Source organism: Cibotium barometz, chromosome 39 (assembly GCF_041138505.1).
Source record: "Cibotium barometz isolate CiBa-2024 chromosome 39, ASM4113850v1, whole genome shotgun sequence".
NCBI classification, from domain to species: Eukaryota; Viridiplantae; Streptophyta; class Polypodiopsida; order Cyatheales; family Cibotiaceae; genus Cibotium; species Cibotium barometz.
In genome coordinates, this window is record NC_141084.1 from 13,870,704 (window position 1) to 13,881,607 (window position 10,904).

Sequence of the window (10,904 nt, forward strand, 5' to 3'; positions counted from 1 at the left end):
ACCTTTATGCATGAAATCTAATTATGATAAAAGTAACACTTTTATGTTAAAATAATAATCTTTTATGCATACCTCTATGCATGAAAATCAATTATGCATAATATAAAAATCAATTTCTCTCGGATTACAATGAATATCTTTCAATTAATCTAGGATGATAATTCCTAGAATATGGTAGGAAGTCCTCTTTTTATGCTTTGAATGAAATTATTTTATGCGTAATTTTTATAAAAATTTGCCACCATAGCTCCGCTGCTATGACTGATAAATCTCAATTTTTCTAAGGGATAAAGCTTATTATTAAGGAAATAATTAGAATGATCCCTAATTGGATCATTAATCCATAATGGATTGAATCATCAATATTCATGAAATACATAAACTAAAAGCATAGAAAAAAGCCATTAATTTGGCCTCAAGCATAGATTAATCTTGGATTAAGGAAAAGCTTTATGAAAAGCTTCATTTGGGTTGAGAATGGGTCATGAGTATTACCATTTCTTGAGTGAGAGAGAGAAATTACATGAAAACCATTTGAATTAAGCATAAATGGGAATTTATATAATTCTTAACTATCATTAATCAATTAACTTCAATAGCATTCATCAAATTATGTAACTCTTCACTACCATTCTTCAATTAACTTCAATAGCATTCAAAAACCATTCCAAATAAGCTTCTCAAGCTTAAGAGGGTTTGAGAAGAGAGAAGCATTGAGAAATTATAGAAAAGATCAAAATTCACCATTTACCTTACAAATTGCTTGATTCTTTGTTCATGGTAGAGGCCCCCAACCAATCAATTGGTTAAGTATGTTGATGGAGCCACCAATGGGGATTGAAGAAAGAGGGAAGCTCCAATTTCTTCAATTTGGAGAGAATTTTAGAGAATAGTAGAAATTAGCATTATTTCAGCATAACTCTAGTATCGTGAAATTCTTCTCCTTTTTTTCAAAGGACTCATGTTCTATTTATAGGAGAGGGAAGCTCTAACCAAAGCTAACTGAATTTTAGAATTTTCCAATTTCAATTTGGTTGAATTTGGACTAGATTTGGACCTAGTTTGGACTAGATTTGGACCTAGTTTGGTTACTTTTTGATTCGGTTTGGTTCCATTTTGATTTGGTTTGGTTTAAGAGAGAGGAGAGATAAAAATATCACATTATTTTTTAGTTTAAAACTCATTCAAGCATGTGAAATATGCACCTCCTTTAAAGAACTCCCCTTCCTTACATATGTGTCAAAATGGAATCATTATACCCAAAATATCTCATATTTTTAATATTGCTCATAGTTTTTTACTAATAAACCTTGTACATTTTCAACTCTTCATCTTGTGTGAGCATTTACTCATTTTTGGATACCCAAAATATCTCATATTTTTAATATTGCTCATAGTTTTTTACTAATAAACCTTGTACATTTTCAACTCTTCATCTTATGTGAGCATTTACTCCTTTTTGGATACCCAAAATATCTCATATTTTTAATATTGCTCATAGTTTTTTACTAATAAACCTTGTACATTTTCAACTCTTCATCTTATGTGAGCATTTACTCATTTTTGGATACCCAAAATATCTCATATTATTAATATTGCTCATAGTTTTTTACTAATAAACCTTGTACATTTTCAACTCTTCATCTTATGTGAGCATTTACTCATTTTTGGATACCCAAAAATATCTCATATTTGGATACCCAAAATATCTCATATTTTTAATATTGCTCATAGTTTCTTACTAATAAACCTTGTACATGAAGCTAAAATAGGATTGTAGCCTATTATACTGTGACACAAAGTTGGGGTTTTGACTTCGGTCACTTCTTAGAATCAAAACACACTTGTATGAAACCTCACAGCCTCCTCACCTCCCTTTCTCTCCCTAGGTTAAGATAAAGATAAACACATCAAAGGTGAGATCATAATTCATGGAAGGAAAGATGAAAGGCTGAGGAGAAGTAAGAATTTCTGCCAATCTTGCAGCTCCAAATAAGAGGGCAATTCTTTGTTGGAAGAAAATCTTCCGACTCAGGATTATGTGAACGGAAACATACGAGGAATGTTGGTAAGGTTCATCCGTTCGAATTGGGCAATCTGGAATGGAACATCTTAAAGTAAAAGAATATAGCAATCACTTACAAGAGGATAACATACATGAGATTTCTGATAAGAGATTAAGAGGAATTAAGAAAAAATAATGACCAGAAGTCTATAAAAACAGAGATACATAGAGAATTGAAGTTTTAAATCCATATAGACTATACAAAAGAGGATTATATAGGTACGTAGAGCAAAAGTCTATAAAAACAGAGATACATAGAGAATTGAATAATGACTTTTGGTCATTATTAAGAAAAAATAATGACCAAAAGTCTATAAAAACAGAGATACATAGAGAATTGAAGTTTTAAATCCATATAGACTATACAAAAGAGGATTATGTAGGTACGTAGAGCTTGAAGAGATCTTTGTGCCTATATAAAAACTTTCAAAAACGGGCAACCGAGTGAAAAGTTATGAGCATTTTACTACAAGACTATAAAACTGCCAAAATTCACCTGAAAGTTAGCAAATTTGGGAGAAATTTTGATCATCAATGAAGTAAAGGATTAAGAAATTAGTTACATGAGTGGAAAAAGCATATAAAGATCTTCCTAGCCATATGATCAATTTTAGAAACCAATACCTGAGTGATGTTGAAATTTGGATATTAGACCACAAAAATTGCACTTCCCTCTCTTTGCACGAAACCTTAATTTTCACATAGCCTCTTGCCTTTCATCTCCTTCATGGTTCAAGCTAGAGGGTAAGGGTTAACATTGCTGAGCAGACAATCGTAAAGATTTACCTATGGTCCCCAAAGTCTTTTCACATGCTCATTACCGCTAAAACCATTGGTACCTCCAAAGGAGGGCGGCAATAAGGCAAGGGCTACATTGAGAAGTCACAGGCTCACCAAGATAATAACTCCTTATCCCACTTATCATGAATCATTAGAGAGGTCCAAAATTGTATTAAGCATGAGGATCTAATGCTAAATGAGACATTTACATGTAAAGAGAGTGTTTGAATAAGGGTTTGAAGATAAGAGAATGGCAATGACACAAAATGCTCAATTGAGGAAGCTTCATTCCTTGATTTGAAAGGGAGAGGAGGGCTCATTTTATAGGTGGAGAATCACCCTCTCTTCCATTGTTACAAATTACAATAGAAAAATCTTCAACCCTTCAGTGACATAAGGGTAGATGTCACCATCAATTGTCCTCTTCGGCTAAGTCTTCTATTGATTATTAAATTGAAGACTTTTTGACTTTGAAAGTGTGACGAGATAATAGCCAAGTCTAAGTGGCATGTAGATGGAGATCCCACTTACACATGGAGAAATTCTCCTCTTCCATGTAGGCATTCTAGAAGAATCTTTCCCAATTATGTACCTACACACACTCCTCCACATGCCTTCCACACACCCCAACTTGTAGCCTTATGGTGAATACTATATTAATAATACAATTAAAATCCATGTGAGCATGAAGGCCCACTTTTTTTTTCTACATCACTAGCCTATCTATACCATACCAAAGTATTTATCAAGCATACTTATGGCATTTACAATGTGTGCACCCTAAATCAAGTAAAACCATTATATTTGAAGATAGAATGCTGTTATTAGGGTAGTTGCCAAGCCGCCGCATCACCACGCCATTATTCCATTGTGTGGGCACCACAGTCTTCTTGGACAAGCTTCCACCTTATTACCATTGAGAATCTATCAAAATATGTACAAAATTGAAAATGAAAGATATCAAATTTTCATGTCACATCTCCCCTCCCAGTAGATCCTCCATGCTTGTCTTGGGGGTTTGCTGGCCGCCATGGTGCTCGAGGATAAAATATCTTTAGCCGGTACTGATTGGCACGTCCGAGAACCTCTTGGCCACTTGCATCCCCTAGAGGATAGGTGTTATTTTTGAACTTTTGCTTTATCCTCAAGGGGCCTTCCCAGCATCGAAGAAGCTTCTTATCTAGTCGTTTCTCCACACGGCCATCATACCTCATGACTAAGCTTCTTGCTTGAGTTCTGGATTCTTCTTCTTCTTCATAAGAGTGTCATGCCCTGCCTTGCACCGTTGTTGTGCAGCCTCCAAATTTCGAAGCGCCTGAAGTCGCCTCTCATCCAAGGTCTCCAGTTGTACTAGGCATTGGGCATGTGTTTCTTCTTCATTATTCAAGCGTGCAAAAGATGTGTGAAGGCTTGTGATTTCCAATTCTATTGGCAAAATAGCCTCCATTCCATAAACTAACTGAAAAGGTGTGAAACCAAGAGAGAGTTTGTGAGTTTTGCTATAGGCCGATAGGACCTCTGGCAAATGCACATCCCACTTTCTCTTCATAGTATAGCTTAGACAAAGATCCACAAAGCAGTCCATTAGTTTTTTCTACTAAACCATTACATTGGGGATAATAGGGAGTTGACATAGCATGCTTTATTTTTAATTTCTACACCAAAGCTTCAATCAAGTCATTCCTCAAAGACCTCCCACCATGCGTAAGGATTTCTATTAGACACCCAAATCGGGCACATATGTATTCCCTAAGAAAGGATGCCACAGCCACTGCCTTATTATTGACCATGGCCTTTGCTTCTGCCCACCTTGTTGCATAATCTGTGGTGGCTACCAATATGTGATACTTCCCATGTGAGGAACGAGGAAGTGGGCCCTCAAAATCTAATCCCAACCTTTCAAATGGACCATATGTTGGGATAGGGTTTAAGGGTCCGGGAACCAATTTCTTATGCCCATATGTCTGGCATACTTCACAGCTTCTGCACCACTCATAGACATCTTTGCTGAGTCGAGGCCAATAATAACCTGTGTTAAGGATCCTTCGAGTTGTGCTGGCTGAGGCAAACTGACTTGAACATTCATGACATAATTCCATAATCCTTTTAGATTCTTCGAGGCTCACTACCCTCCTAAGAATCTTATCCTTACCTTGCTTATAAAGAACATCCCCCTAGAATTGTGTACGGATGAGCTTTCCTTGTAAGCCTTTGCTTCTGTTGAGGACTCAATCCAAGAGGGAAGTATCCTCCTGTATCTAAATAGTGTTGAACATCTTAGAGCTCAAGCCAAAACCTATATCCAGTAATGCAAGAATAGCTACTTTGAAAGAAGCCAAAGTTTTAGTGGCCAATTCATCAGCCTTTTGATTATCCTTGCTGTTAACATGCTCAAATTTACAAAACTCAAAAGCTTCTTTTAACTCCATTGCCCTTTTATACAATTCTTGGAGATTAGGACTCCTTGCCTTATATTCTTCTTTCATTTGTGTCGGATGACCAATTGCGAATCCCCTTTAACCTCTACCTCTTTAATTCCATCTTTTATGCAATCTTCTAATCCCCAAATTAATGCATTGTACTTAGCCACATTATTTGATATAATCTTTGGAGATTCCCTACCCTTGGCCCATACCTCTTTTCTTTCTGGATTAAATAAAACTATCCCCCCAGCCCCACATTGCCTGGAAGGGCTAAAGGCTCCATCAAAATGCATAGTAAAAGCAAATGGTGGTGTCTCCAGATCTTCATATACTTCTTCCTTTGTTCGTGTTCCTTCTTCCTCTTCCTTCCTTATAAGCAAATCTGCAAGAAAGGCCCTAGTGGCGTTTTCTGTAAAAGTGAAAGAGAATTCTTGAAGCTCACGAATCCACTTTGCAAACTTCCCTCCTACATGATTGGGTTTGCGGACCAAGAATTGTAAAGAAGGTTAAGATGTGAGGAAGAAAAAAGGGCGAGGTAACAAGTATGACCTCAACTTCTTTATTGCAAAAATAAGAGACAAACCACCTTTCTCCATTTCACCATACCTCTCCTCGGCATCAATGAGTTGGCGGCTTGCATAATACACTGGTTGCATATGCCCTTACTCTACCTTTTGCAAGAGTATAGCACCCACTGAATGTGATGAGACACTTGGGCTCACATAAAAGTCCTCCCCCCACCTAGGAGGCTGCACAATTGGACTTTGACTCATGCATTTCGTGAGCAAACAAAAAGAGTGAATTTGATCAGGCCTCCATTGGAAAGAAACATTCTTCTTGTCAATAGATTTATAGGATACATCTTCTCAGAGAACATGTCAAAAAAGCGTTGGTAATACTTTGTTTTTCCCAAAATCCTCCTTACCTTCCTTACATTGGTAGGTGGTGGGAGGGCCACAATTGCCTGCACCTTCTCAGGATCCATCTCTATGCCTTCTTCTGAGATAACATGTCCCAAGAGAACCACCTTCCGTCGTGCGGCATTTTCCAAGATTAAGACACCCTTTTGCATCATCAATACTTTGCAAGGCCAACTTCAACTTTTCCAAGTGATCCATGTGGCTTGCATAAATGCAAAAATCATCCAAAAAGACCCTTATAAACTTTCCCAAGTAAGATGAAAATACCTGACTCATGAAGCGTTGAAAAGTTGCTGGTGCATTGGTCAAGCCACAAATGGAATCACCCTATAGGCATACACTCCCCAAGGGGTGATAAATAAGGTTTTCCTTTGATCTTCTTCACAAATCCGGATTTGAAAGTATCTAGAGTATCCATCACACACTGAATACAACTCATGACCTCCAACAACTTGATCCAAAATCTCATCCTGAAAGGGTAGAGGATAATAATCCCTCTTTGTGCATGCATTTAGAGGGAGAAAGTCTACACACACATGCCATTTTCCACCCTTTTTGGGAGTGACTACAACTTTGTTTTTCCCAAAATCATCCTTACATTGGTAGGTGGTGGGAGGGCCACAATTGCCTACACCTTCTCAGGATCCATCTCTATGCCTTCTTCTGAGATAACATGTCCCAAGAGAACCACCTTCCTTCGTGCCAAGCAGCATTTTCCAGGATTAAGACACCCTTTTGCATCATCAATACTTTGCAAGGCCAACCTCAACTTTTCCAAGTGATCTATGTGGCTTGAATAAATGCAAAAATCATCCAAAAAGACCCTTATAAACTTTATAATCTTTCCCAACGAGTAAGGTGCAAATACCTGACTCATGAAGCGTTGAAAAGTTGCTGGTGCATTGGTCAAGCCAAATGGCATCACCCTATAGGCATACACTCCCCAAGGGGCGATAAATGAGGTTTTCCTTTGATCTTCTTCACAAATCCGGATTTGAAAGTATCCAGAGTATCCATCACGCAAACTGAATACTGAATACAACTCATGACCTGCAACTTGATCCAAAATCTTATCCTGAAAGAGTAGAGGATAATAATCCCTCTTTGTGCATGTATTCATAGGGCAAAAGTCCGCACACACACGCCATTTTCCACCCTTTTTGGGAGTGACTACAAGTGGGGAAATCCACTCTGAATTCTCTACTTGAAAAATAAACCCATCTTCAAGAAAATTAGTTACCTCATTCTTAAGCACCTCCGCTTGCACTACTCCCAAACAGCTTAGCCGCTATACCACTGGCTTACTTTGGGGCTTGAGATCAATCTTGTGCTCTACTAGGATAACTTGGCATACTTGTGAGTAGCTGTTTACAAAAAGGTTAGGAAATCCATCCAACATTTTTAAGTAATTCTTCCTTTCAGTACTTGCTATATGGACTCATCAAGAAGAAGTTCATTCTGTTGGTGAAGACTAGTGAGGTCCACATCTCCTTTCTTGAACATGGTTGAAGAAGCTTCCCCTTCCAAGGCTCCATTGTCTTCAGCATCCCCTCGATCCCTTGGGAAAGACCAAATGCAACTCCCTCCACCTCCCCTTCTAAGATGGAATCTTCGGAGCTACCAATTGTCTCCTCTTCATCGTGGATGACTCTGACTCCAGCAGTTGAGGCAGGTTGGCGACAGTTGTCAAGGAGCCTGTGTGACTAGCGTCAAAGGTGACAGAGCAGCTGGAGCGGACCAGAATCGCCTTGGTTTTGGGTATGCATGGCGAGTGGCTGGTGTTAAAGGGAACAGGTTGGCACAGAGAGGGAGGCCGCCTTTGTGGTGTGGACAGGCTACTGGTGAAAAGCCGACAGGTCAAGGTGTGGGTCGTGTGGGAGCTAGTGGAAGCACTTAAGCCTTAGCAACGCGCTAGAGATGGATGAAGTCGGCGTAGCTGTGGTTGGCGCAAGGTAACTGTCAAGGGTGATTGAGGCAGAGCAGAGGCGCTGGAAGTGTGGAGGCTGGCTGCAGGCGTGAGAGCAGGTGGGCGCAGCACGCAAGCACTGAGGCGAAGGGTGGTTGCCCAGGAAGCTGAAGTGGTGACGAGCTGGAGCGGGTAGCTGCTGGGTGCGTGCAGAGAAGGCTCCCGTGTGAAGGGAGTGTGGAGTACGCAGGCTCAAGGGTAAAAGCTGCAGCGGCGGCTGGGAGAGGCCGGGGGTCCTCGGGCGTGTGCAGCTGACGGGCTGGCAGCTTGCAGAAAGGGATGAAGTGGGCGCAAAAGCGCAGTTGTGAAGTGCTGCTGGTGGAGACGCCGACGTGTAGGCGAAGACGTGGTGGGCGTAGCTGCACACGCTGGTGATGCACAGCAAAGAGGTAGCTGCAGGTGACGATACAATGGAGCGCAGTTGGTGAGCGCAGCTGGTCGAAGGGCTAACGAGCGGACAGCATAAGAAGAGAGAGACAGGGCGTCAAGGTGCAAGGTGAGCGTGGAGGGCACGCATAAGAAGAGAAGCAGAGCAGCTAGCAAGGAGCTGCGAAAGTGCAGAGGCAGAGAGGGCCGCTAGGTGAAGCTGGATGTGGAAGCCAACGAGATGCTCGCGACCAGATGCTGATGAAGACAGGGCAGTCTAGAGGGCACGTGTGGCCGTAAAGAGGATCGTGCAGAAGCTGGTGGGGCTGATAGCACGTCAAAGAAGAGATAGGACAGGTGTTGCTGCTTGGTGGTGGGCCGGTAGCAGGGCAGATAAGCTGCTTGGGTTTGTTGCGAGGCTGACAGAGGATCAGCACAGAGAGTGAGAGAGAGATGATTGGGTAGCTGCTCCTGCTACTACTGGTGACACATGCAGAAGTGATGGGTCGCAGAGGAGTTGAGGGTTAGCTGGTGGGGTGCCTTCTGAAGTGAGAGTGGCCGGGTTCATTGTGGTGTGATTGGCACAACAGGTAGGCAAGTGGATCATGGGGTGATTGGGGATGTGGTGTATCCTCGGCAGTCCAGGCCTGAGTCAGTGTCTGTAAGTTGTGTGAGTAAGGCTTCTGTGTCGTGTGAGATTCCTCTGCCCCCTCCGCACGAGGCAGGGTTTCTCACTCGGGGCCTCGCCCTTGAATGTCCGCGCACGAGACTAAGTTGGTGGTCACTCCAAAAAAAACAAAATCGGGAAAAATTCCCATGCTCGGAAAGCAGGGACGATTCCACCTTTATGATTTTTTTTAAAAATAAAATAAATTTTTTTTCTAACGTGAACAATTCTATGCTATCCTTCAACTGAATAAATCAGATAGAAGGAAACTATCACTAATATAATTTGATCATTTTAGTAAATTCAACGCTTTTTTCCTGATCAAGGTCAGGCACAGTCGTTGATCCACTTGTTTGAAAAATTTATCAGGGAATTGTCTAACTATTCGAATCTTAGCATAATTCTAATATTTTTCAATTTGATTACTAATACTCCACTGATTCCAGCCTAACCCCATCCGGCCCATGGGTTAGGCCCATGGGTTAGCCACCACCCTACCACTGGAATCAGTGGAACCAAACAAGTACTCACCCACCCATAATTGAAATGCCTTTCTTAACTTTAGCTTTAGAAAACAGATACGCGCACACTCCTCTTTATTAAACTTTAATAAAAACAATCCTTGATAAACAATTTACGGGTTATACATGTCATACTTCAAAATTTCTCATTGAGTCTTTGTTTCTCAACAAAACAGTATAACTCTAGACTCTCCGTTTGAGACCAGCGAGTCAACAACGAGATCTAGTGATATATTACAAAAAACATAAGTCCATCATATAATATCTTCCTCAACATACGCATGGATGTCCTCGGCACCGCGAACCCGTGCATCGCCTGGTCAGAACCCTCCAGGATCCTCCTTAGGTGTCATGGCACTTCACTCAGGGACCGCTTCGTCGGCCCTCGTCCATCGTACTGGAAGCGCACCATTTTAACCATACCGAGGCTGGTCAAGACCTCGACAAGCCTTGCCGCGTGAGCTGTCCCTCGAACACTCCCCGCCAGCTGTTGCAACCAAACTTCCCTTAGATAAACATATATGCCAAATGCTCCCTCCAGCATTCTGACGTAAGACAGTCTTTTAAGAAGGCAGGGTTTCTATGCAAGTTTACAGCTTTGATTTTGTTTGAATACCATGAGTATATCTTAAATCCGCATCTCATTACTTCTAGATCCAGTTCTCAATTCTAAACAGAATTCCTCGAATTCTGTTAACTTGATCCTTAGATCAAAATCATAAATCTTAACTTAGTTTCAGATTCGGTGGGTGATTTGGGTACATTTTTCCTGAACTGGCACATCGTCATTGATTGAAACTGACGAAGGAATTAGGTCTTGGTCAATAGTCTGCGTCAGAGTTTAGGTCCTAAAATTATCTTTCTCGAAGGTACTATCTCAATTTCTCTTTTTCTTTTCTAAAATTTCTTTCAATGATTATTTGTTTACTGATTTCAAAAACATGGATTTCTTAAGGAATATTCATTTACGTTGATCTCCGATTAAAATTTATCTTTATGCATACTTCTATGCATTAAAATCAAATATGATAAAAGTAACACTTTTATAATAAAAATTTATCTTTTATGCATACTTCTATGCATTAAAATCAAATATGATAAAAGTAACACTTTTATAATAAAAATTTATCTTTTATGCATACTTCTATGCATTAAAATCAATTATGATAAAGGTAACACTTTTATAATAAAAATTT